The sequence below is a fragment of the Pipistrellus hanaki genome (assembly GCF_964339955.1).
Source record: "Pipistrellus hanaki genome assembly, chromosome: 1".
Classification (NCBI taxonomy): domain Eukaryota; kingdom Metazoa; phylum Chordata; class Mammalia; order Chiroptera; family Vespertilionidae; genus Pipistrellus; species Pipistrellus hanaki.
The window spans coordinates 197,867,334-197,892,999 of NC_140503.1; the positions used below are offsets into that span (position 1 = coordinate 197,867,334).

At 47.6% G+C, this 25,666-nt stretch overlaps 1 protein-coding gene across 2 annotated transcripts in view; it reads left to right on the forward strand.

Annotated features, from left to right (window-relative positions):
* The first annotated feature begins 12,911 nt into the window (after positions 1-12,911).
* Positions 12,912-25,666, forward strand: part of PPARGC1A (PPARG coactivator 1 alpha) — a 645,981-nt gene continuing 633,226 nt past the window's right edge. For both annotated transcript variants that reach the window (XM_084890519.1, XM_084890518.1), the window contains exon 1: positions 12,912-13,445. The gene's annotated coding sequence lies outside the window, so the exon portion shown is untranslated. The remainder of the gene's footprint in view (positions 13,446-25,666) is intronic.

Sequence of the window (25,666 nt, forward strand, 5' to 3'; positions counted from 1 at the left end):
TGCCTCAGGTTTGTTGTCTCTAAAATGAGGATAAGAGTCCATTAAAATGTTGTGAAAATTAGTGAGTTAAGATGCTGACTGTGTGTGAGAGGGGTATTAGCACATAGTGAGAACCTATTAAAGAGGATCTGTTGTTATTATTGACTAGAGGTCGCATGCATGAAATTCATGGACAGGTAGAGTCCCTAGGCATGGTGGCGATCCGGGCTGAGCTGTGGGGCGACTGGTGGGGCAATTGGGGGCCTCCCACTGGCACCTGCCTTGGCTGGCCTGGGGCCTGTGGGTTGGGGGGCAGCTCCTGTGTTGAGCATCTGCCCCCTGGTGGTCAATGTGTGTCATAGTGACTAGTAGTTCTGCTGGTCGTTCCACCATTTGGTCTATTTGCATTTTAGGCTTTTATTATATAGGATAACACTACTGTTGTTTCTATGGTTATTGTGATGTGTCAAGTGAACATAAAAGATTGTAAAATGGCATGTACAATATAATCCCATTATTTGAAATAGATGTGTCTATATGACTTGGAGGTATGCAGACCAAAATGTCATGTGATTTCTCTGGCAGATGCTTTTTTCTTATTTTATTTTGCTCTTTCTTCCTTCCCTCGTCTCTCCCTCTTTACCTTCCTTTATGTCTTCCTCCTTTCTTTCTTTAAGCAAACAGGTATTACTTTGTGTCATGAAAAAAATTAAATCAAGACAATAATGTAATACTAAAAATAATGAAATAATAAAATGGGCAAGGCATGCTTCCCAGGCAGTAGGGGCAGTGGGCTCTGGTCTTGATGCTGTCACTATTGGTGTTCGTCAGTACAGGAGGCCTCTGCACCAGGGACACTAAGTAACACTTTCCAGATGCTTTCTAATGTGCCAGGCATTGCTCCCAGCCCCTCACACGCACTACACTATGTAACCCTCTTGGCACACCTGCCTGATGGGTGCTATCATCCCTGTTACACAGATAAAGAATCCAGGCTCAGAGAGGTCAAGTATTTTGTCCAAAAGGCCCCAGCCACCAAGGAGGTGGTCCCCAGTCAGGCCTATCTGACTCGGAGCTTGAGGTCTAAAGCCCCATCACTGCAATCATGTGCCCCCAACCAGAATCATCAGCATCTTTGAGGAGCTTGCCCGAAAATGCAGAATCTCCGGCCTCATCTCAGCCCTACCAAGCCAGCTCTCCATCCCGACAAGATCCCTGGGTGGGTCCCGTGCATGGTCAAGCTTGAGAGACCCTGGTCTGACCTCCACGCTGCGCCAGAGGCCAGCTGTGCCTGGCTCTGAGGCCTTCCCCTACCTGTGGTCTCACTGTCCCGATCTCAGCGGGGGACGTGGTGGAAGCTTCCTCCAAACTGCTCTCTCTGGTGACTACTTAGCGGCTCTGGGATGAAGGCTTGAAGAAGAAAAGATGTTTGATTCCACAGACCTGATGCGGGGATGATCCATGGAGTGTCTGTCTAGACCCATGTTATCCCTTTCCAAATAGTGAGCTGCACATAGGACATTTTTATTATTCAAAGGAAAATAAACACCGCAGGCTTCACAACCAGAGGCCCTGCTGATGGGCTTCAGTGCGGCTCAGGGCGCGCTGATGTAAGGTTTAGCGGCAGAACAGCGAAGGTGCATTCTCCCGGCCTGGCCTGCCGTGGGTGTTTATGGATGATGATGGAATGCAAACAAGCGTTGTTTGGCTCTGAGAGCAGAACCGGGGAAAACTTCATCTAGGCATTTAATTATGCGGGGCAGGGTGGAAATGCGCCTGCATTTCCTCCCCGGCCCACGGCTGGCCACTCTAAATCAAAAGGCATTACGGTGTGTCAGAAGGAGCCGGAACATAACATTTAGCAGAAGTTTTCTGCATTTCTGGTCGTGTTCTTTTCCTGCTAAGGCTGTTTGCACTGTGTAATTCATGGATGGAGGTGAATAATGTGGTTGGCGCGCGGGCTGGCGTGCGCATGCGCGCGCGCGCACACACACATTATCCAGATACAGGCTCTTGTAGGGTTTACGTGAGGAAACAGAAGGATCGGATATGGTAATTGGGCATTTAACCCCGCCTAGGTAAAAGAAGGGTTGGCGACGAGCATTTCTCCACGGTTTGTATGTGTAGGGGTTGCACACATAAAGTGGAGGTGCTGGGCCATCGTGCTTGTTTTTGCCAGCTTCTGATGAAATATCAGGGCGCATTCGCTGGTGATGGAGCCAAGGCAGAGAGCTGGAAAGATAAATGATTTAATTCGGGCTGTCAGGTTCTGTTTGTTTGGAAGCAAGGATTCACGAGGAGAAAAAGCACATTAATTGAGGTCTCAAGGTGGTAGTAGAACACATTTTATTACTGCTTTCTGTGCAGGGGGATTGCTTTCTTTTTTTTCTTTCTTTATTTTTTTTAAGCTTAGTTTAGTTTATTTGGCCAACTTTTATTGAGCAGGCAGGTCCTGTGCTAGGTGAGAAAACCAAGTGATAAGAGCAGCTTGCCCAACAGGAGTGGCTCAGTGGTTGAGTGTGGACCTATGAACCAGGAGGTTTCAAAACACCATGCTAACCGCCAGACTTGGGGTGAGGGCTGCAGTTGGATTGGAGGAATTGGAAGGGGTCATTTTAAGGACCATTGCTTTGATCCAAAGAGCAGCGGAAGCCAAGAAAGGGCAGCCATGATTATACATGAGCTTTGAAAAGATTGTACTCTTGGCAGCATGGAGAATGGCTGGTAGAGGGAAGAGTGAATACAGAAGGACCTGTCAGGATTTTACTGGAAGGTCCCGGCAAGAGAGGAAAGTGGCCTGGCCTACCAGGGTGATGGAGAGAAATGGACAGAAGTGAAAGTGTTTAAGGGGAAGAAACACTGGATACAAGCTTTGAAGGGGAGAGATTTTCAGATGGTTCATACAACACGGTCCAGACGTCTTCCTAACTGCCTTCCACAAACACAGTGTGCCAGTATCATGCGTGTCTTCAAATGGCACCCAGCACTGACAGGTGTGGTCCAGGAGTGGTCTGAAGAGTACAGGCTTCTGAGGACACCTCATATCCTGGCATCTAGAGCTTCTAAATTTTATTTTTTATCTCATTTCATTTTAGCAAATGTCAGAGCCATGTCAGACAAGCCAGTGTGACCCATGATCAGGTCTTGAGTTCAGCCTTTATTGCTTCTCTCCCACTGAACTCCCCTGATCTGCTCTATGGCAGCTATTGTAAATCACCTCATCAGTGTCTATTGCAGCACTTCTTCATTAACCCTGCGGTACTTAAACACCAGAAAGCTGAAAACTACATTTCCCATACCCCTTTGCCAGTAAGGTCATACATGGGGTGGTGCCTCCAAGAACACACACCTGCTCCAGACTGACAGGCAGCAATGAGTAGTGTATGGTGGCTGCTAAGTTCTGGCCAACCAGGTGGCAAACCTTCTTGTTATTCCAGGGTGTCAGCTTCTTTCTCTGTTCTTATTAGTAGCATCCAAACCCTGTTCTTGGGCTGTCCCAGGAGTATCTACTTAAAGTATTGAAGTGGATTCTATTGCCTGCAAATCAGAATGTGTAATTACCTTTCTTTATTGCTATCTGTTTTCTTTGTTGTTCTATGTGTAGTGTTAATTTTCTCTGGACAAAGTAGGAGCCCATTAAAAGCAAGGAAGAGGTCATGTGTTCTCTGTGATGTCAACCACTGTGCGGATGCGGATGAAACAATTTTGGCCTGCTTGATAGCCAATCATCATTCTTCTAGAAATAGGAGATCACCAGGTTGTGCCCCAATTTTTCTCTGGGGAACTACAACTTCTCCAGTCTCAATTCATGTGATTTGGTGGTGTTGACTCCACCAAGAGAGTCAGGGGTGGACCTGTCACTCAAGTCTGGTCAATCAGTGAATTGCATGCCACTGGCTACCATAGTTAGTGGAAAGATGGACCAATCAGAGCCAGTGATCAGAAATCACAGGGTGTTTGCTGGGACTGTTGAGAGAAACAGGAATCTATCTATTCTGTCTGTTAGGACCACTGGTAAAAAGGAAGAGGTGAACCAGATGCTGCTGGAGGCTCCATGTGGGGTTGAGAGTGAAGGCAACCCAAGACAAGCAAAACCAAGAAGTGGTGGTGTAGATGTAGATTGAGCCTTTCCTGGGGACAACACTATTCTTGGTCTTTTCCGTTAGGTAAGCCAATGAAACTTTTTTCTTTTACTAGTAAAGGGGTTTTTTTTGTTTGTTTGTTTTTGTTTTTGTCATTTGCAACTGAATTCTAAAACAGGAGTTGTCTCCTGGCTGGCATGGCTCAGTAGTTGAACATCAACCCTTGAACGAGGAGATCATGGTTTGATTTCCAGTCAGGCACATGTGGGGTTGCGGGCTTGATCCCCAGTGTTGGGTGTGCAGGAGGCAGCCGATCAATCATATTTCATCATTGATGTTTCTCTCTCTCTCTCCCTTCCTCTTGAAATCAATAAATATATATTTTTTAAAAAGAAAAGAAAATTGAAGGCCTTAACTCTATTTTCTTTTTAAACTTGTTGTCACTTTTGCTCTGGCCTTTCTTCAAGTGACCATCAATAAAGCATGGCACACTTTTAATGATTTGATGGAACAAACAATTCAAATAAGGCTGAGATGCATCCTGATCCATTATCCTCTTAAACAAATTGGCAGCGGCTTCTGGAAGGAAAGAGGCTGCCAGTGAGGGCCAGGCAGTGAGGAGGGTGGTGTGGCTCTGGGCCCTGGCCTGTGGTAGACGCTAATTGCACTGTGGAGTGCCATGGGGAAGAGCATGGGCCGGAGCACTCTATGGGGAAGCAGTGTTCCTTGGGTTTGAATATTACCTCCACACTCATTGGCTCTGTGGTCTTGGCCAAGTTGCTTAACTTCTAAGAATTAAGCTCCAGCTTACTTACGATAGGAGTCCATCGGTTTATTCCATTGGAGCTTCCAGGGAGGTGTCTAGCTTCAGGTGGGGCTGGATCCAGCTTCTCAAAAGATGTAAACGAGGAATCTGTGATGAAAATCTGTGATGTAAATCTGTGATGCTTCTCTTCAGTGCTGGCTTCTCAAGCAGTTGGGATCATTGTTGTGGGAGTAACAGGACCTCGACACGCTCCAGGCTTCTATCCTTCCAGCTCTGTTTTCCTGACTGGCAGAGCACACTCCTGGGCCCATGGCTCCAGCAAAAAGCTGAAGCAGAGTTCTTCTCAGGTCACCTTGGGTCACCTGTGCGTGCCTGGAGTGAGGGAGTCAGGCCGGATCACTGAGGCGGAGGAGGGAATGTTTCCCAAAGGGAAAGGCCGGGAGGGGGCTGTTACCAGAAGAGGGAACGGGTGCTATCTGGGTAAAAACAACAGCTGCCACTTCTTACGCTCCTAGCCTGTGTTCTCTTAGGAAAACGTACAAATGCAATAGTTCCCACTTCATGAGGTTTTTTGTAAAATGAAGTGAGTTAATGTTTGGGTAGCAGGTGCTCTTGATGCCCTATCCCTTCGCCACTAACTATATATGTGGCCCCAGGTCCTCACATCAGCTTCTGCATCCATTTGGCCTGAGGACTTGCTCTGGCTGTCAGACCCACTTGGTGCTACAGGTTGAAGGTGCTGGGGAATGAATAACACTAGGGCAGCAGAACTGCAGCTGAGGTGGAGGATCAATACCCTGGATTCCTCAGCCCTTGAATGGAGTAACTTGGAAGTGTGAGTTCTCCACTGCCTCCCAGTGGTTCTCAAGTAGTAGTCAGTTCTGGTTGCCATGGTGATGCTTCCTTCATTTCTTTATCTCACTTCCCCTACTTCCTTATCTGTGTTCCCAGGATCTCCTCCCAAAGGAACGTCTAGCCCTCCAAACGTCTTCATCCCAGGGAAGTCCAAAGTAAGAAAGACTGTCCTGCACCTAACTTCATTCCTGGCCTATTTTGAGCATTCTATTCATTATTATTACTGCTATAGTTATTTTGAGGTTCATTTTCTTAGTTTCTAAATAAAAAAAAAAAAAGAAGTATATATTTTTGTTGATCTCTGAGAGGAAAGGGGAGAGAGAGATGGAAACATCAATGATGAGAGAGAATCCTTGACTGGTTGCCTCTTGCATGCCCCACACTGGGGATCGAGCCCGCAACCAGGGCATGTGCCCTGACCAGGAATCGAACCATTACCTCCTGGTTCATCGGTCGATGCTCAACCTCTGAGCCACGCCAGCCGGGCTCTTTCTTGTTTTTTTTTTTTTTTTTAATTTTTATTTCATTTTTTAAAATATATTTTATTGATTTTTTTACACAGAGGAAGGGAGAGGGACAGAGAGCCAGAAACATCGATGAGAGAGAAACATCCATCAGCTGGCTCCTGCACGCCCCCCACTGGGGATATGCCCGCAATCAAGATACATGCCCCTGACCAGAATCAAACCTGGGACCCCTTAGTCCACAGGGTGACTCTCTATCCACTGAGCAAAACTGGCTAAGGCTCTTTCTTGTTTTTTTATACCCTTCCTCTGCCCCCCAACTTTCCTTGTCTCACTACTTTTTTATTTTTTACTTATTTATTTATTTATTTATCTTCAACTGAGGAGTAAGGATATTTTCCCATTGATTTTGTTTTTTGAGAGTGAAAGGGAGAGAAGATGGGGGGGGGGGCGGAGAGAGAGAGAAACACTGAGGTAAGAGACACATTGATTGATTGCCTTCCACTTTCACCCAGATCAGAATGGCGATGAATCTGCAATTGAAGTACGTGATATGCTGTTGACTGGGAATTAAACCCTCAACCCTTCAATCCAAGGACCAACGCTCTAACCACTGAGCTACATTGTCCAGGGAATCTCACTACTTCTTTGTATTTTTTTTTATTGTCTAAAGTTTTACATATGTCTCCTTTTCCCCCAATTGACTGCCCCCCCCCCCCAGCCATTCCCACCCCAGGCAAACCCACTGCCTCAGTGCCTGTGTCCATTGGTTATGCTAATATGCATGCATATAAGTCCTTTGGTTGCTCTCTAACCACCCACCTCCCCTAACGTATATCTCTGAATCTATTTTTGTTCATCAAATTATATTGATCACATATGAGTGAGATCATGTGATATTTATCTTTCTCCGATTGGCTTATTTCACTTAGCATAATGCTCTCCAGTTCCATCCATGCTGTTGCAAAATGGTGAAAGTTCCTTCTTTTTTTATAGTGGCATAGGATTCCATTGTGTAGATGTACCACAGTTTTTTAATCCACTCATCTACTGATGGGCACTTAGGCTGTTTCCAAGTCTTACCTATTGTAAATAGTGCTGCTATGAGCATAGAGGTGCATTTGTCCTTTCTGATTGGTGTTTCTGATTTCTTGGAATATATTCCTAGAAGTGGGTCAAATGGGAGTTCCATTTTTTTGAGGAAACTGTACTGTCTTCCACAGTGGTTGCACCAGTCTGCATTCCCACCAGCAGTGCATGAGGGTTCCTTTTTCTCCACATCCTCACCAGCACTTGTCATTTGTTGATGATAGCCATTCTGACAGGTGTGAGGTGGTATCTCATTATTGTTTGGTTTGCATCTCTCAGATGATGAGTGACTTTGAACATATTTTCATATGTCTGTTGGCCTCTGTATGTCCTCTTTTGAAAAGTATCTATTTAGATCCTTTGCCCATTTTTTGATTGGATCATTTATCTTCCTTTTGTTAAGTTGTAGGAGTTCTCTGTAAATGTTGGAGATTAAACCCTTATCTGAAATATCATTGGCAAATATGTTCTCCCATGCAGTGGGCCTGTTGATGATTTCTTTTGCTGTGCAGAAGCCTTTTATTTTGATGTAGTCCCATTTGTTTATTTTCTCCTTAGTCTCCATTGCCCTAGGAGTTGTGTCTATAAAGATATTGCTATGACATGTCTGTTATTTTGCTGCCTATGGAGTCTTGTGGGATTTTTATGGTTTCCCATTTTACATTTAAGTCGTTTAGCCAATTAGAGTTTGTGTATGGTGTAAGTTGGTGGCCTAGTTTCATTTTTTTTTTTTTGCATGTATCTGACCAAATTTCCCAGCACCATTTATTGAAGAGACTGTCTTGACTCCATTGTATGCTCTTGCCTCCTTTTGTCAACTATTAATTGAGCATAATGGCTTGGGTCGATTTCTGGGATCTCTTGTCTCACTGCTTCTTAATGTTAATCCTTCCCCGGGGTAATTATAATTTTGGTGAGAGGATGTAAAATGTTAAACAATTACCAAGAAAAATTGGTAACTAAAAAAACAAACAAACAGGTAGATCAAACAATATTTGTTGAGACTGTAAACTTCTTGAAGGGAGGAATGAGACCGTTTTCACTTTGCATGGGATGGGCACACATGAGTTTGTATTCAGAGGGCTTTTTAAAATAAGACAAATTAGCAGACTTTATTTTAATAAAGGAAAGGGGACTGAGTGAAATGAAACTTCCTCTGTACATTACATCTGCTTCCCATCTGCAGTTTTAGCTAAAACAATCATTTTTTATCCACATCCACAACAATTTGGCCTCTCGCATCTGCAGAGCAGAGCAGCCATTCACTAAATGACACCCTAGTGGTATGAGCGTGTTAATGCACCTCATTTATAAACAAGGAAACCGCCCAGCATCATCTGGACTACCAACCAATTACCAATATGAAATTAATGCAAAACTTATTTCTTGTGTGTGTGGGGGGGAAGGGCTTATGAATAAAGATGGATTTTCTCATTAATGGAATGATAGCAATTCAACAAATTACACATTTTCAAGTGTGGCAAATCGTGACTTGGCAATCTGACAAGAATGCATGCGGGAGAAAGTTTGATTTGCCCTGAGAAAAACCAACCACAGTGGACTTGGAAATTGAGAACTTTCTGGTCTGGGTTTTCGTCTTGAGACTTTTGCATATTGCACAGCAAGGAGTTGGCAAGGTGGCCCTGGTGATCTTTTCTCAATGAGCGTGCAGCTCCTTCTGTTCCCCAAGGGGTTGGCTGCCTCCATCTGTACTGGGCCCCTGTGGGGGCAGAAGAGGTTGGCTTGTTTTTCCGTTGTTGGGAACCAGCAAACAAACCCGTGCTAATGCCAGATGAGCAAACCTACGGAGGAAGAGTTATTTCAGGACTGAAGGGCTCGGGAGGGGAGCAAGCTGGGCCAAGAGGAAGGCATTTTATCACAAGTCTATCCAGGGGGCGCTCTTGGGCCTCTCCTGTTTAAAGAAGGGAGAGCTGGAAATTTAAGGGGAGCCAAGTGTTTGCGGCTAGAGGCCAGACTTCATTCCTACAAACGTCCCCCTGGTGGTTGCTCAGAAGAGAGCCCACCTGCTCCTGCCTCTCCCTCACCGGATGTCTCTGCAGGCCCTGGGCCTGCTTGGTGGATCCACGCATTTGGAGAAAGAGAAGTCCCGAACCAGAAGTCTTTAGTTCAAGACCCAGCTCTGCCAGCTGCTAGATAGAAGTAGTTAGTAAGATGGGGGAGTCGGGGGGTCTCTTCCTGAGCCTCAGTTTCGTCACCTATAAACAAAACAAAAATGATAACAGCTTCCTAACAGGGTCCTCTTGAAGAGCAGATGAGCTAGTGAAAATGCAATCAGTTTATTTTTTTGTTTGTTTTCTTAAATATATTCTTATTGATTTCAGAGAGGAAGGGAGAAGGAGAGAGAGATAGAAACATCAATGATGAGAGAGAATCATTGATTGGTTGCCTTCTGCATGCCACCACACTGGAGATGGATCCTGCAACCTGGGCATGTGCCCTGACCGGGAATTGAACCGTAACTTCTTGGTTCATGGGTAGATGCTCAACCACTGAGCCATGCCAAACAAAGACCACGTGGCTGCAGGAATAGATGGCAACTTGAGCTAAAACACTATACAGCACATAAAAAGCACTTTACCTAGAAAGGGGTCACAGGAAAAGGGGGGACATATATAATACTTTCAACAATAAAGATTAAAAATAAATAAATAAAAACATATCCTCGGGTGAGGATTAAAAAAAGGTATGGGGCCCTGGCCAGTGTTCTCAGTGGTTAGAGCATTGTCTTGTGCACTGAATCTATGCAATGGATTCCATGTGACATGGATTTGGTGACCACATGTGTTGGGACACTTCATTTACACAGCTAAGAAAAAAATGAATAAAAGCATTTTACAGCCTTAGCTGGTTTGGCTCAGTGGGTAGAGTGTCAGCCTACAGACTGAAAGGTCCCAGGTTTGAATCCAGTCAGGGGCACATGCCCAGGTTGCAAACTTGATCCCCAGTAGGGGGCGTGCAGGAGGCAGCCAATCAATGATTCTCTCTCATCACTGATGTTTCTCTCTCTCTCCCCCTTTCCCTTATTCTCTGATATCTATACTAATAAAAGCCTAGGTGGTCCTCGAGCCCCTCACATCATCACAAGATGGCTACCACAAGAGGTCTGGCAGGGGAGGGCAAATGGGGGAGATGAGGCCAGCAGGGGAACAGTTTTGGGGCGATCAGGCTGGCAGGCAGAAGCAGTTAGGGGCAATCAGGCAGGCAGGCAGGCAGGCGAGCGGTTAGGAGCCAGCAGCCCTGGAGTATGGGAGAAATATCTCATAATCTATTATATGGGGATCAAGAGTCCTGATTCTCCCAGGATTATTGTGAGGAATGAAGCCATTCATTCAACTAACAGGAAAGGGGACCCCAGAGATAGAATTAACTTCTATGGGAGTAGAAGTGGGACCTGAGCTGAGACCACACCCTAAACCGGCTGTCGGACATCCCCTGAGGGGTCCCAGATTGGAGAAGGTCCAGGCCAGGCTGAGGGACACCCTCCCCATGCCCAAATTTCATGCACCGGGCCTCTAGTAAGGAAAAAAAAAATGTTTTAAAAAGCATTTTACAAATTCCTATGGTGCTTTGTATAGATATTATCTAAAGGATTTTATGTAGCCAGAAAGTCTAAGAAATCCCAGGTGTTGGGCCCAATTATATGTTGTCCAGTCCCTTTACAATTAATATTTATCGGAGTGGCACTGCAGTGGGATTAAATGGGCGACAACATGAAGAATGCATCCCTCTTGCTCCCAGCCTGGAGGCACCAGAAACAATAGAAGGAACAGTGGAGGAGAAGCCCCTCTCTTCAGTATTGGTGAGGTCAGCACTAACTTTGATAACAAAATAGAATTTCTGTGAGTCTAATACTTTTCTTAAAAAACGATTGTATTTTTGAAGCCAGGTCAGTCAGCATTATTTGGGCCTGAAGTTAGTACATTAAATTTCATCTCTCAATGTTCTTTCCGACATCATTTTTTAGAAAAAAAAAATCATTTTCTCCTTTATTCAAATCTATGGTGGCCAGTGCAGGCAAGGACCATGGACTTGAAGCACCATTCTTCAGGAAAGCCAGAAAAGAGGAAGATGACTTATTTTATTTTTTAAGATCACCTGGCACATGTTTGAAAAATAAATCTATCTCAGAAAAACAAAACAGTATTTAGCCAGAAATCTAATATAGTTCCCGAGTCTCTGGTAGAAGCAACCCTACTCTCAAGAAAACAGCAGCTGTCTGTCTTTCTAGAGAGATCTTTTTCTCTTGCTTTAGTTCCCCTCTGAAATAATGAGCTGATGTTTGTGACATCACTGGGTTGCTGTGGTAATGTTTATTTCATAGAGGATTTCGACCTCAAGTGGGGAATTGGCAAGAGGAAGTGCGAACTCTTAGGAAAACACAACTGGTTTGAAGAAAAATGGACATTTGGAAAAAGATTCAGAAACAAAACAAAACAAATTGCCTGTAACAGGTTGTTTCAAGTATTTTTTTTTTGTGAGAACTCAAATACTTATAAGAGCATCTTACGCAGATATGCCCATTTTTATTTTGAAATTTGCTTACTATAAATACTGTACAAAGAGTTGAGGGGGGGGGAAGCATTAAGGAATGTCTTTGTGCAGAAACAAACTTTCAGCTACACTCAATCATTAAGATTGAGAAAAAGGTTGGTTGATCCTGATATACCATCGTGTTGTGTGTGTGTGTGTGTGTGTGTGTGTTTACATTCTCATAACATATGACAGACTTAATAGAAGATCTCGAAGTAAAGAATTGAGGCTGAAGGGCCTGAATTTTAGTGCGGCAGCTACAAAATCCGTTTTCGTTTTTAACCGTTAAATCAACAGAATGCCAAAGTGGAGCCTTTCTTCCTGCTGGGGCAGTATTGTCCCCTGAATCCACTTTCCAGTTCTCTCAACCTAGCCTAGTTCGATGTAGCCTTGACTTAGCCTAACTACAGCAACTGGCCAAAGGAAGTGGGTTTGCATTTGGGATGGCAGGCGGCGGCCACGGGTGTGCCTGTGCCTGCGTGTGTGTGTGTGTGTGTGTGTGTGTGTGTGTGTGTGTGTGTGTGTGTGTCTGTGCGCGCGCGCGCGCGAGCGCGGGGGACCAGAGGCGCCGGGAAAGAAAAGAAAATCGAGACGTAGCAACTGTGTGCAAATAATTTCTCCGTGGCTGGAAGAGGGGTCTCCGCACGGGAAGGCAATTTTAGGAATTCAGGAGGGGCGGGGGGGATCTTCCAAGAGGGTGGGAACAGGGACAACCAGGAGGGCTCGGGGCGTAACGTGGAACCTGTGCGTCTCCGCGGGCATCTCTCCCCAACCCCCCGCCCGGGCTCCGGGCGCCCCACTCCCCACTCCCCCACCTGCCCGCGGCCGCACCCGCGCTCCCCGCCGTCCCGGGGCGCGCACGGCCCGGCAGGGAGGGCGGCCCGCGCCCGGGGGGGGGGCTGCGAAGGTCTGGCGGCGCGGGCTGATTTAGTGGCCGGGGCTGTAGTACAGGCTGTCCCCGGCGCCGGCGGAGCCAGCGCGCCCACGTGACGGGCCTGGCTCTCCGGTGAGCTCCCCAAACAGACGCACACCCAGCCCCGCGAGCGCGCGCGCGCGCACCACACACACACACACACACACACACACACACACACACACACACACACGCCGCACGCACCCCCGCGCGCGCACCCGCCCGCCGCTGCGCCCTCCATCCCGGTTCGCGCGCTCTCCCGCCCTCCCGCCTCCCCTGCGGTCTCTCGCTCTGCGCGCACACATCGCACACACGCACACGCACACGCACACACACACGCGCACACACGCAGCCGGCACAGGCGGCGGCGGCGGCGGCTGCCCAAGTCAGGACGAGCCTCTCCAGGTACCGTCTTGAGCAGGAGGCGGCGGCGGCGGCGGCGGCGGCGGCAGCCCGAGCATCACTCCGCCCGAGAGGCAGCGCCGCCAGAGTTTCCGTTCCCTTGGCCGTTCCCTTCCCCTCCTTTTCTTTATTTTTCGAGAGGATTTCTTCTTCGCTTATTGGTTTGATTTGATTTAAAAAAATTTTTTTTTCTGTGTGCTCCCCCCCCCCCCAACCACCACCCCCCATTTCCTCCTCATTTTATTTGCATCCAGAGCATGGCGGGCTGCGGGCTGTCGGAAGACACCTTCTTCTCTTCCTTCTTTCCCAACTACGGCTCCTCCTGGGAAATCCCTTCCAGCCAGGTAAGGGGGGGGCTCGGGGCCGGGAGGCGGCGCGCTCCGTGCCCCCCGCCGCGCGCTCACTTGGCACTCGGCGGGGAGGCAGAGGCTCGGGAGGGGGGGAGGCTGGGGGGGGCAAGTGGGTCGCACTGTCTGGGTCAGTGCCAACCGGCGAGAGGAGGTGTCCCTCTTCCCCCCCTTCCCCCAGCACCAGCTCTCCAGTCTCCAGGGTCTGTCGCGTCCCTCCGGTGCCCAATCTGCCACCGACACCTACCCCGCCCCCACCTCCCAGCCCAGCGGGAACCCAAGAAAAGAAGCTGGAACCGGCACGTTACCCCCCCGAACAACTCCGGGCAAAACCGAGGAACTCGAGCGCAACCTTCCCCAAGTCGCCGCGGGCGCCGCGCCCCTGCGCGCCCGGCGCCCGCCCGCCCTCCGGTTGCGCCGAGGGGCTGCGGGGCCGCGAGCCCCCCGCGATGGGCTCTTCCTCCTCCTCCGCTCCCCCCGGGCCCGGAGCCACCTCTTCCCCTAAAATGGCTGCAATCTCAAGTGGAGGCGTCCCCTGACCCCGCGGAGGGGGGAGGGCAGAGGGGATGCTCCGGTGCCCAGAACCCCGCGCCTCCCTCGGCGCGCACAGACACCCCACCACCACACACACTTAACTTTGATGACTGTGCAATGCAGTCTGGCTGCATCGTGCCCTCCACACTCCCCCCCGCCGCCGGCCTCTAGGTGTGCATGTCGGTGTGACGGGTGGAGGGAGGGTAGGAAGTGGGGGGGAGGTAGACTCCGGAAAAGGGGGGGCGTGGAAGCAGATGGGTGTTCGCGGGCCACTGGGAACCTGGAAAGGCAGGCGTGTGTGCTCAGGTTCTAGGGGTGCAAAAGCTATTCTGGGAGGCAGAGCGAGAAAGAGAGAGAGGAGGAAAAAATGCCTTTCAATGAAATAACTGTTGTCTGCTGCCCCCACCGCACGCTCGGTGAAAGTCTACAGGCATCTGTCATTCCCAAACTGCACGGGGAAGTGGAGCTGGAGTCGAGGGAGGAGGGGTGTGTGTGTGTGTGTGTGTGTGTGTGTGTGTGTGTGTGTGTACGCGTGCCCCGGCCCAGGCTGGGAAAGTTGGGGCCCGAGGCGAGGTGAAGGGGCAGCGGTGACAGGCGCGGCCACTCTGGGGGCGGTCGGGGGCGCGGGGATTCCCGGGCCGGCGGAGCGCGCGCCGTGCGGGGGGCGGGGGTGGGCGGCAGGATGGGCCGGCGGGGGTGCGGGGTGTCCAGGAAAAAGAGCTCAGTCCGGCCCGGCTAGCCCAGCCGCCTTGGCGTCTCTTCTTTCCAGCCCGCCCGCCCGCCCGCCAGCCGCGGCCGATCGCAGGGCCGCCCGCCGCACACGCCGCCGGCTCGGCGCGCTCCCTCCCGGCCCCGGGCTCCACGCGCTCCTGCGAGCTCCTCGCAAAATCATCCAAAACCCTCAGGGCAAAAACAACTAAAAAAATGTGCTCCACCTCTCCCGCGGCACCTCCCGTTTCCAAAAACCCTGAGATCGCCCGACTAGGAGTTGCCAGGTGGAGAGCCGGAGCAGCCGGAGCGGCCGTCCCGGCGGATGTACATCAGGGCGCCCGGGGAGCCGTGGCCCGGCTCCGGCCGCCGCGCAGCACGGGAGGCGGCGGCGAGCCCGGGCCAGACCCAGACCCAGACCCAGACCGCCGGCCGCCGCCGCGGGAGGGCGGGGGCGTCTGGGCCGCTCCCGGGAAGGGTGCCGGCCGCTCCGGGGGGAGCTGGAGGGCGGCCCAGGCAAGGGACAAGGGGGTTCCGGGCGAGGCACCCGGGGATTGGGAGGCCCCGTTGTGAGTAGAAAACTTGCAGGAATGCCGGGGTGGTCGCGCCAGCGCTGGAGTTGGGGGGCTCGGGGAGTTCTATGCCGGCCCTGGGGGGCCTTTTCCAGGCCATCCTGCCCCGTCTGGAGGGGCCTGGGTGTGCTCTCCACGCCTCCGGGTGCGGGGTGCGGGCTTTACAGATTGCCGGGAGCCAACAACCCTTTTGGTTTTGCAAACTCCAGCTCTCCCGGAGCGGGCGTCCGCGCACCTGTGTGTGTGTGTGTGTGTGTGTGTGTGTGTGTGTGTGTGATTGTCCATGAGTCAGAAACAGACCGCAGCTCGCCTTTTAAGGACCAAGACCCCGGAGGGAAAGGCTCGACCCATGCACCCGGCACGAGCCCGGCGGGGACTCGGGGTTTCTCGGCCGCGGCCCCCCCCCGCCCCTTCCGCCCCTTTCCGCCCCCTTCCGCCCGCCCCGCCTGGAGTCGGATCCGATGCGTTGGGATAAGTTTCCCCGTGTCTCTCCGCTCTGCACCTCGGGGCCGCGCCGCTTCGCTTTCCTCGGAAGGAGAGCGAGCGGGAGACTCGGGTGTGAGGAAGCACGCCGCGATCCGGCTTCCCAAGCGACGACGGGAGGACTGGCAACAGCTTTCATGAGATAGGAAACAAGTCGTTTGGAGCGTTTGAAAGCGAAAGGCTGCGGCCAGATTTTTGCAAGACAGGCGGTCACGTGCCGGCTCCTTGGAAACCGGAGGAGGAGGTGGGCCGGAGGGAGGGGTGCGGAGCGAGCCTGGAGCGGAGGAAGGGGAGAACCGGAGGAGGGGGTGGGGACAGCGTCTTCTTAACAAGAGGAAAACTGTCGGGTTCTTCGGGGAAAGTTAGTTAAACTTGGCTTGGAAAAGCATTCTCTCTCCCCTCCTCAAAGGCAAGATCTTTCTTCTAGGAAGGGAGCCTCGTGCTGCTAAGAAAATAGGGAAGAATTTCTGATCCCGCGGCTGGCGCTGCGCTGGGGAGGCCGGCTCGCCCCTCGCAGGCGGGGGACTGGGTGGTGGGCTCCCTCAGCGCAGAGGAGTGTTAAAGTGGGGAGAGGGAGATGATTTGAAATATTGATTTCTTCTTCCAGAGGCGCTGTATGAACTTTAAGGGAAAGTACAGGAACAGATGAGCGGTGGACATCATGTAGAGGAAGGTGCCCTCAAGTGCTACAGAAAGCCTTAATCGCCGGGGGTAAATGCAGCCAGGCGGTGCGGTTTCCTATGCAGCCAGCCACCCCACCATTTCCAGGGATGAAGCACATACGTGCATAAGGACCGAGGTTCTTATTGATTCCCAGTTTGCCCTTTCAGCGTTTGAGCGTGGGCAAACGACTGAGAAACCTAGTCCTCCCAACTCTGTTCCTACGGAGGAAACACACACACACACACACACACACACACACACACACATCCAAAGGCAACGCTTTCAATCGCACCTTGACTCTGGGCAGGGCTGCTGGGGAGAGGAGGCCCAGGCCAAATTTGAACGAGTAAGACTTATTCATGATTTTCTTTTTCTTTTTCTTTTTTTTATTTACCTGAGTTGCTGCCAAAAAGCTTACAAATGCTCCGTTCCCTAAAAATAGCAACGCTCTTCTAATATAATTTGTTTACTCTACCTCAATTAAAAACAAAACTCTCTTCCTAATATATAAAGTACTTACGAAAGTAAGGGTTGCCTGTGCTAAAAAAAAAAAAAAAAAAAAAATCAAGCTTTTTATTTCTAGATCAATATGATGTGCTCTCAACAACTATTACCATGTAAAAGGAGCCTTTTTACAACATCAATAGCAGGCAGGGATGTCTCCCCGAGAAGCTCGTTTCCTGGAATCACAAGGCATTTTTGATTACTTTCATTTTCACGAGAAACCTGATTATGACACCTCTGGCTATAAACAAGCAGGTGGAAAACACAATGAAGGTGGGGGCTCTTTACCCAGAGGCCTGGACATTGGGGAACCACGAGGGTATTTTTTTTTTTTCACCGCTGAACACAAAAACAAAAACAATCATCGTTGGCCGGGAGGACTTTAGTTACTCTGTGACATCTATTATTAAAGCTGGGGGTGGTAGGGATTGGGGTGATTATTTTTTTCTCTTTTTTTTTTTTTGGGAGAGAGCCCAGTGTGTATCAGAGCTGAAACTGCATCTGTTACCATTTAAACACCGGGAAATTCCATCTTATAGCTGAGGAGACCGTGTTGTAGACATTTTGCACCCACTTGCCAATGTGTAAAACATACCATAGGGAGAGTGTGTGTGTGTGTGTGTGTGTGTGTGTGTGTGCGCGCGCGCGCGCGCGCGCGCACGCGTGGGGGGGGGGGCAAGCATCTGCTTAGGTGGAATTTATTTCTTCAATTAAAACGAAAACCCCAATTACAGTGTGTATGTGAAATGCCTCTGATTTGGCTCCGTGCAGCAGACAACAGACCATTCTTTAATTTACAGCTTCACGCCTAGGGATGGCAGTAGTGCCAGCTTCCAAACCCAGCTTTATCTTCTCACGTTGTGCTTTGCAACCTGCGCGTCTCTCCCGTAGTTGTTTAAGCTTTCTGTCTCCTCCGTGAAGCCGACTGCGGCGTGGTCATTACGGCCTGCCGTGTGGACCTAGGTCACCTTATTAGTTGTCACTAGGTAAGCCCAAATCGAAGCAGGCCAGGTCTGTATGATATTGAATCAATCCATTGAGAGTGAAAAATGGAGCCAATTAGCCGACTGCTTGGGTGTCCATGAGGCCAGGCATCTGACTCGATTCACCTGATTGACCAGGGTTTTTTTGTTTGTTTGTTTTTTGTTTTTGTTATTGGATAGCTGAACTTCAGTTTGTGAAAAAGACATTATCAACAGACTTGACTCTGCTCTTTTTTAACTTTTCTTTCTCTCTCCCCAAACCCCTGCCATTCCCCCAGATTTTCCAGGCTGGCAATATAAAATGGCATCCTTATAAGGAGACACATAACTCCTCCGAATAGGCAGTGTCTGTGTGGAATCCAGCCCTGGACTTTTGTTACCCAGTACCTGTAATTCTTTGGGCTCCCTCTATCTTTTCAAGCAGGGTAGACTTTTCAATGCAGAATCGTTAATGGATGTGGGTAAGTTGCTGAAAGCTTGTGCTGGCTGCCTTTATTTATTTATTTATTTATTTATTTATTTATTTATTTTTTGGCTTGGCACTACTTTCATGCACATGGGTAGCCAAAGTGGAAAGCAGCCCACTGAGGACCAGGTCTTTCCCATGCAGTCCAAGGGCCATAAAGGATTTAGTATTTCCCCCATCTTTTCCGGGTGGTTCAGAATTCGCAAAGTGGTAACAATATTTGGATCCCTGGCGACTAGCCAAGCCTTGTAAATGTCCTCCATTTACAAAGTTGCTAGAAAGCCAATATCTCAAAGTTCAAAAAATAGAAACGGGCTTCTAGACATTGCAAACGTTTTTGTTTTTCCTGAAGATGTATTATGATCTACAGAATAGGTGTCAGGCACATTTCTACATACTTGCCTTTCGCAGATACATTTTAGAAATCTGCCTATAAACCCAGCTCACCTGACCTCACTTTTCCAAATATTGGGTTCTTGTAGGGAGACCAAAAAGTACAAGAGACTTGTAATAACTTGCGCTTACTGGGAGGTTTTCCAGTAATGCTAGCTTCCTTAAGGCAACCTAAAGAAAATGTTTCTTACTTTCCTTTACAAAGTTCTATGAACCTAAAGCTTGGGAACCAGAGTGGTGACAATAGCTATCCTTCCATCAATGATGTTCCAAACACTTTGCATGCATTTGACTCATTTAATCTCCATGGCAACCTAAGGAGTAGGTACTTTTATTATTATTCCCATTTTACAGATGAGGAAAGTAAGGCAAGTAGAGTTACGTACCTCAATGCTATGTAGAGGCATTGGGATATCCTCCAGGCAGTCTATTTTCAGAGCCCCGAGTGCAGACTTGCTCTTACTTTCTGTACTCGGCTGACTCTCCAGCACAACCTAGAGACATCATGCACATTTCTAGCAAGTGTGACATGGTGCCATTCATTTGCCGGCTTCATGAAATAGTTGACGATCTCCTCTGTTGGCCAACTTTACCCATTTCTTTTTTCTTCTTCTGGTGTTTTATATAATCAAATAGAATGCTCTAGTGAATGAGGCAAAGTCTTCTTTTAAAAAAATATATTTTATTGATTTTTTACAGAGAGGAAGGGAGGAGGATAGAGAGCTAGAAACATTGATGAGAGAGAAACACTGATCAGCTGCCTCCTGCACATCTCCTACTGGGGATGTACCTGCAACCAAGGAACATGCCCTTGACTGGAATCGAACCCGGGACCCTTAAGTCTGCAGGCTGATGCTCTATCCAGTGAGCCAAACCACTCAGGGTGGCAAAGTCTTCTTTTTTGGTGAATCCACCATAACTACTTGACCTTTCTTTTTTCCTTCTCATGGAGATAGACTAAAAGTTTGCATTTACCATTCTTATTGGTTTGGAATGGCTGATCCAGTGTGAGAGACAGACAGGGTCTTCGGGTCGGCAGCTCCCAGCCTCAAAGGGTTATGATTTCGTGGCGAGCTCATTTCAAAGGCACACATCCGGAAAATAACACTCGACAGAGCAAACACAATTTTAAGATTCATTAATAGAATAATTTTATAAATAATCATTCAGATACAGCAAAATCCTATCACAAATATGTGTGTGTGTGTGTGTGTGTGTGTGTGTGTGTATATATATATATATATATATATATATATATATACACATAAATTCTCTCATAAGCAACCCCGTATCATTTTGGGTTTTCCCTGTATATATTCATGCTTGTGATTTAGTCTGAAATTCACCTTTCTTATCGTGGCCATGTTATCAGGTGTCCTCTGTATCGAATCCTGCACCTAACATTTATGTCCGTCATGAACTAATACCTTTTAGTGGTTCATCCCTCATATTGTGCTCTTCCAAAATACAGGGGAGGGGAAGTATTAAATGTCAGTGGTCACAGCAAGACCATCTCCAAGCAGAAGGCGATGCGTTTCTGCCGGCCTCACGTGCCCGGGCCCTCGCGGCCCTCGCGGAAATGGAAAAGCGCAGGCTTCGTGTGGAAATGAGAACGGGGTCACCTGCCCTCTGTAGTCATCACCCAGGAAAGCAGAACTTCCTCCCGGGGAGACCATAGGAAATCGATGGCCACACTTTGCTAGCGAAGAGGTGAAAGCGGACAGCAGCAGGCGCGAGCGAAAAGGGCAGCAGCGCAGTGATTTACATTAGAAGGCAGTGTGACTCTTTGGTCCCTTCAAAGAATTCACATGTTTGATATCACAATTACATGGAGATATTTCCTCCTTTTGGATCCTATGCTTGGAAAAAAACACACACACACAAAACAAAGGAGAGGAGAAATGCCATTAGGTGATGTTCCCATCTTTGCACGTGAAGGTGGTTATTTCAGGAAAGCGCAGCGCGTGGAACAGGGTACTAGGCCCCACCTGCCCTTATTTTTGAGTTCCTAAGGATTGACCTGGTTCATGCAAATTACTGGATTTCTGTTCGTCTGACCCGGAGGTGGGGGAAGGCTCATCTGACAAGGAAGTGTGCCCCAGGGGTTCAAGGACGGGAGAGGCTCAGGGTGGGGAGTGGTTGATGGCTGATGTGCACGGACGTGTAGTTGTGGAGGCTTACTGACATGTGGCCGCGCAGGTGTGGCGTTCCGCTAGCTGCCCCTCTTTAGCGTGCGCTTCTGATTGCTTTGTGAGCACATCTTCGTGTAAGTTTGAAACCGAGAACTTTAGGTAACAGCTAAGGGGCAAAGTGAATGTCTGGCTTACATCTGGGGGAAGACCAAACATCCTTGTCATCTCTTGCCTGAAAGAGTACCAGGAAGTGTGTGACTTGTGTAGCAGTGACACAAAACAGGCAACCCCCCCCAAAAAACCCCAAAAAAAACCAAAACAAAATAAAACACACACACACACACACACACACACACACACACACCAAAAGGCACAAAGAAAAAGAAAAACTCTCACCCAAAAGCTCGACCACATTTTGCTCCACTTTTCATTATTTCCAGTAGCAGTTCAGTTCCTAATGTTAACAATGAATGATTATGATGCCGTAGTTTCGTTTACAGCATAAATTAGCGTTTTGTTTTTCTGTTACAGCTCTTGAATGAGGAATTATAATGTATAATTTGCCGAAAATAGATGTTATCATCTCTTAGGAAGAGAACAACCACATAAACTTGAACAAATGATAAAAATGGAATCAATTACATTTCAAATGGAAGTAGTTTACAAACCTCCAAATACAAAGTGGCAGTAGTAACTGGTTATTGTAACAAATAATTAGTTTTGTTTTTTTTTAAATGTTTATTGAATCCCATTGATGATTTTGGTAATTGTTCCCAGGCGACCTCGGCCCTCCCTCTTCCAAAATGAAATGTGGCGTGGAATGACGGCACTTTATACATTGCGGCCTGCCTCATTATTTAGTGTTGCAACCAGAATGTATATTTCTTTGCCTATGGAACCCTTTCTGAGTAACAGGAAAGCATGGAATTGAATTAGACGATAGTTGGTGGCTTAATATAAACACCCAAGGGATGGGGATTGAGAGTGTTGTCAGGTTCCAAAGGAAGAAGAGAAGCGAGAAGTCAAAATGGGTGTGAGTGCATGTGGGAGGGGGAAGCATTTTGAATGATTTAGCAGAATATTTTTACTTCAGCAAGAATTAATTTCACTTTGCCACTCCAGCACTCTCCTCGCCAGAACGCTTCTCTCTCGTATTGTCCTTGTTTCTCGGGGCCTCTCAGCTCCTGGTGGACTGAGGAAGCTCCTTGTGGGAGGAACCAGGCCTGCCTCGGTTCTGGATCCCCATCATGCCTGGTCTGCAGTAGACAGAAAAGCAGACAGGTTGGATAGATGGCTGAAATTTCAGGAAACAATTTTCATAACATTTACTATCTCACTTTATTCATTGTTCTTTGTTTCATCTCTTAGGATGATGATGGCAATTCTGCCATGTTATTGAAAGTTTATTGTTATTACTATTATTGATTTCAGAAAGGAAGGGAGAGGGAGAGAGAGAGAGAAACATCAGTGATGAGAGAGAATCATTGATTGGATGCCTCCTGCATGCCCCACACTGAGAATCGAGGCTGCAACCCATGCATGTGCCCTGACTGGGAATCGAACCGTGACCTCCTGGCTTATAGGTCAATGCTGAACCATTGAGCCATGCCGGCCAGGCTGCCATGTCATTTGTGAAAATGGAATTTGACTTGGAGAATAAAAGAATCAGGTCTTCATTTAAGTGTCCCCAGGGAAGACCATGATTGGTTTACGAGACTCACTAGACCACTTCATTTTTAAAATAAAAAATTATGAAGTATATACTTCAATTAATAAAGTCAGAAACGATAAAGAAGGAAAAATGGGGATCTGAGGTTTTAAAATTTTTACAGTTTTTTTTTTTTTTTTTTGGTAACTGCTGCATGCTGAGTGGGTCATTCATTTTTGATTACTTCTAAAAGATTAATCTATTTCTTTAAAGTTAATATGCAAAGAAATATGTTCAACATCACTATATTTAGACCCCACAATTTAGTCTGAAACAAATCAGTGGTGCATTATAAACACACAAGAATGTATCTAATGGCAGGAGTCACGCTGAACAGATGCTAAGAAAGATGCTTCGTGTGAAGTTGAGGGAGCTGCAGGAAGGGAAGGAAAAAAATCTACAAGTCGGGGCGGGGGAGCTTGTGAGGTGAGCAGTGCGGAGACTCTCACCATCGCGTATGTGTGTGAGGTTCAGAGCAGAAGAGTAGGAGTGACGCCCATCTCTAGAACGGTTGTAAGGATTAGATGGGGCCGTGGACTTGGGAAGACCTTGTTGTTAGTGAATAAAGGGCCGAGTCAGTCGGTCCTTAAACGTGGAGGCAGCCTAGCAGAGTGGCTGGCAGGTGGCAGTCTCTCAGTAAATTCAAATGTTGCATCAATGATAACAGAATCCATGCACTGAACACTTAATGTTACATTCCAGAAGATGTTTTAAGTGCTTTATAGGGATTAACTCATGTAGTTATCATCATAGCCCAGGAGGTGGTGCTAGGATTAGTATTACAAATGAGGTGCTGGGGCACAGAGAGGGGAAGGGACTTACCCAAGATCACAGGGCAAGTAACTGGTACAGCCAGGATTCATATCCCTCATGTCTGGCTTCTAAGCCTGTTTATTTATTTATTTTCATTTAAAAAATTTCTTTATTGATTAAGGTATTACATTTGTGTCCTTATTCCCCCAGTACCCCTACCTTCCATTCATGCCCCTTCCCCCCTGTTTTCTGTGTCCATTGATTAGGCTCATATGCATGCATATAAGTCCTTTGGTTGAAATCTCCCCCTTACCTCCACTGTCCCCTACCTTCTCTGAGGTTTGATGTTCTGATTGATGTTTCTCTGTCTCTGGATCTATTTTTGTTCATCAGTTTATATTGTTCATTATTATTCCACAAATGAGTGAGATCATGTGATATTTATCTTTCTCTGCCTGGCTTATTTAACTTAGCATAATTCTCTCCAGTTCCATCCATGCTGTTGCAAATGGTAAGAAATCCTTCTTTTTTACCGCAGCATAATATTCCATTGTGTAAGCCTATCTTATTTTTTAAAATTTTTTTATTGATTTCAGAGAGGAAGGGAGAAGGAGAGAGAGAGGAAAACATTAATGATGAGAGAAAATCATTGATGGGCTGCCTCCTGCACGCCCCCTACTGGGGACTGAGCCCTCAATCCGGGCTCGTGCCCTGACTGGGAATTGAACCATGACCTGACGCTCAACCACTGAGCCATGTCAGTTGCCAAGCTCATGTTTTAACCATCATGCTAGGCTGCCTTCAGGTGGATGAACTGATAGATGACAGAGGAGACTCGAAGATGAGCAAAATATGCTGTCTTTAGTATGGGTGTGAGTTTCGGGCAGAACCTTGCCAGGGGTGAGAGAATGGCTAGCTAGCTTTCTTATATGGGTGTGGGCAAAGGTAGGTGAAACAGTTTTTTTTTTAAAAAAATATACTTTATTAATTTTTTACAGAGAGGAAGGGAGAGGGATAGAGAGTTAGAAACATCAATGAGAGAGAAACATCAATCAGTTGCCTCCTGCACACCCCGTACTGGGGATGTGCCTGCAACCAAGGTACATGCCCTTGACCGGAATCCAACCTGGGACCCTAGTTGAGTTCTCAGGCTGATGCTCTATCCATTGAGCCAAACCGGTCAGGGCGAAACAGTTTATTCTTGAATTATTATTTATTTATTGCTGTGTTATTTCTTTGTATTATTTCCATACGAACAACTATAAACCTACTTACACCCACCCATGTGCGCTTCAAGAAAGGAGCAGATAGTATTGCTGTGGTCATTTGGATGAAGGGGAGTTACCCTTGGCTGGAAGAATCACAGAAGTTTTATTTTTTTTTAAATTTATTTATTTTTTAATATATTTTATTGATTTTTCACAGAGAGGAAGAGAGAGGGATAGAGAGTTAGAAACATCGATGAGAGAGAATCATCGATCAGCTGCCTCTTGCACACCCTCTACTGGGGATGCGCCCGCAACCAAGGTACATGCCCTTGACCGGAATCGAACCACCTTTCAGTCCCCAGGCCGACACTCTATCCACTGAGCCAAACCGGTCCCGGCAAGAATCACAGAAGTTTTAAAGAAGGCAGTGGCATTTGTTCTGGGCTTTGAAGAAAGGAGAGGATTTGGCAGGTGAGAACCGGGGAGGGAATCAGGGGGCATGCAAACAGGTGGGAGGCACAGGAGGAATTTGCCAAGGAGTAGTTGTGAACAGTTGTCCTTTTTTGTTGTTGATTTTTTTCATTCAGCAAGATTTACTGAGCACAGATAGTGTGCTTGTTCTTGCCCTCATGGAGCTTTAGTCTGGTAGGATAGACATAAATACCACAGTGTACATGACATATTCATTCCCTCCTTCTCTGTGGGGCATCCCTCCCAAGTCCCCATTCTAAGCACCATGGACAGTACCATGCCCTATATGTACTGTTTTCTCCTAGGTGCACATGCCCATGATAAGGTTAAATTTATAAGTGAGAAACAGTAAGAGATTAATAGTAACAATAATAAAATAGAACAATTACAACAATACACTGTTTTAACACTTATGTGATCTTTCTTTGTCTCAAAATATGTGACCACTGATCTGATAACCCAGTTGGCACTACTAACTGACTGATGGGGGCAGCACTGGTAGCATGGATACCCTGAACTGTGGGATGATCCATGGCCTTGCTCAATGGTGCCAGATTTCATTTAGCTACTCAGAATGACACATCATTTAAAACTTAAGAATAGCTTGTTGAATTGTTTATTTCTGGAGTTTTCCGTTTAT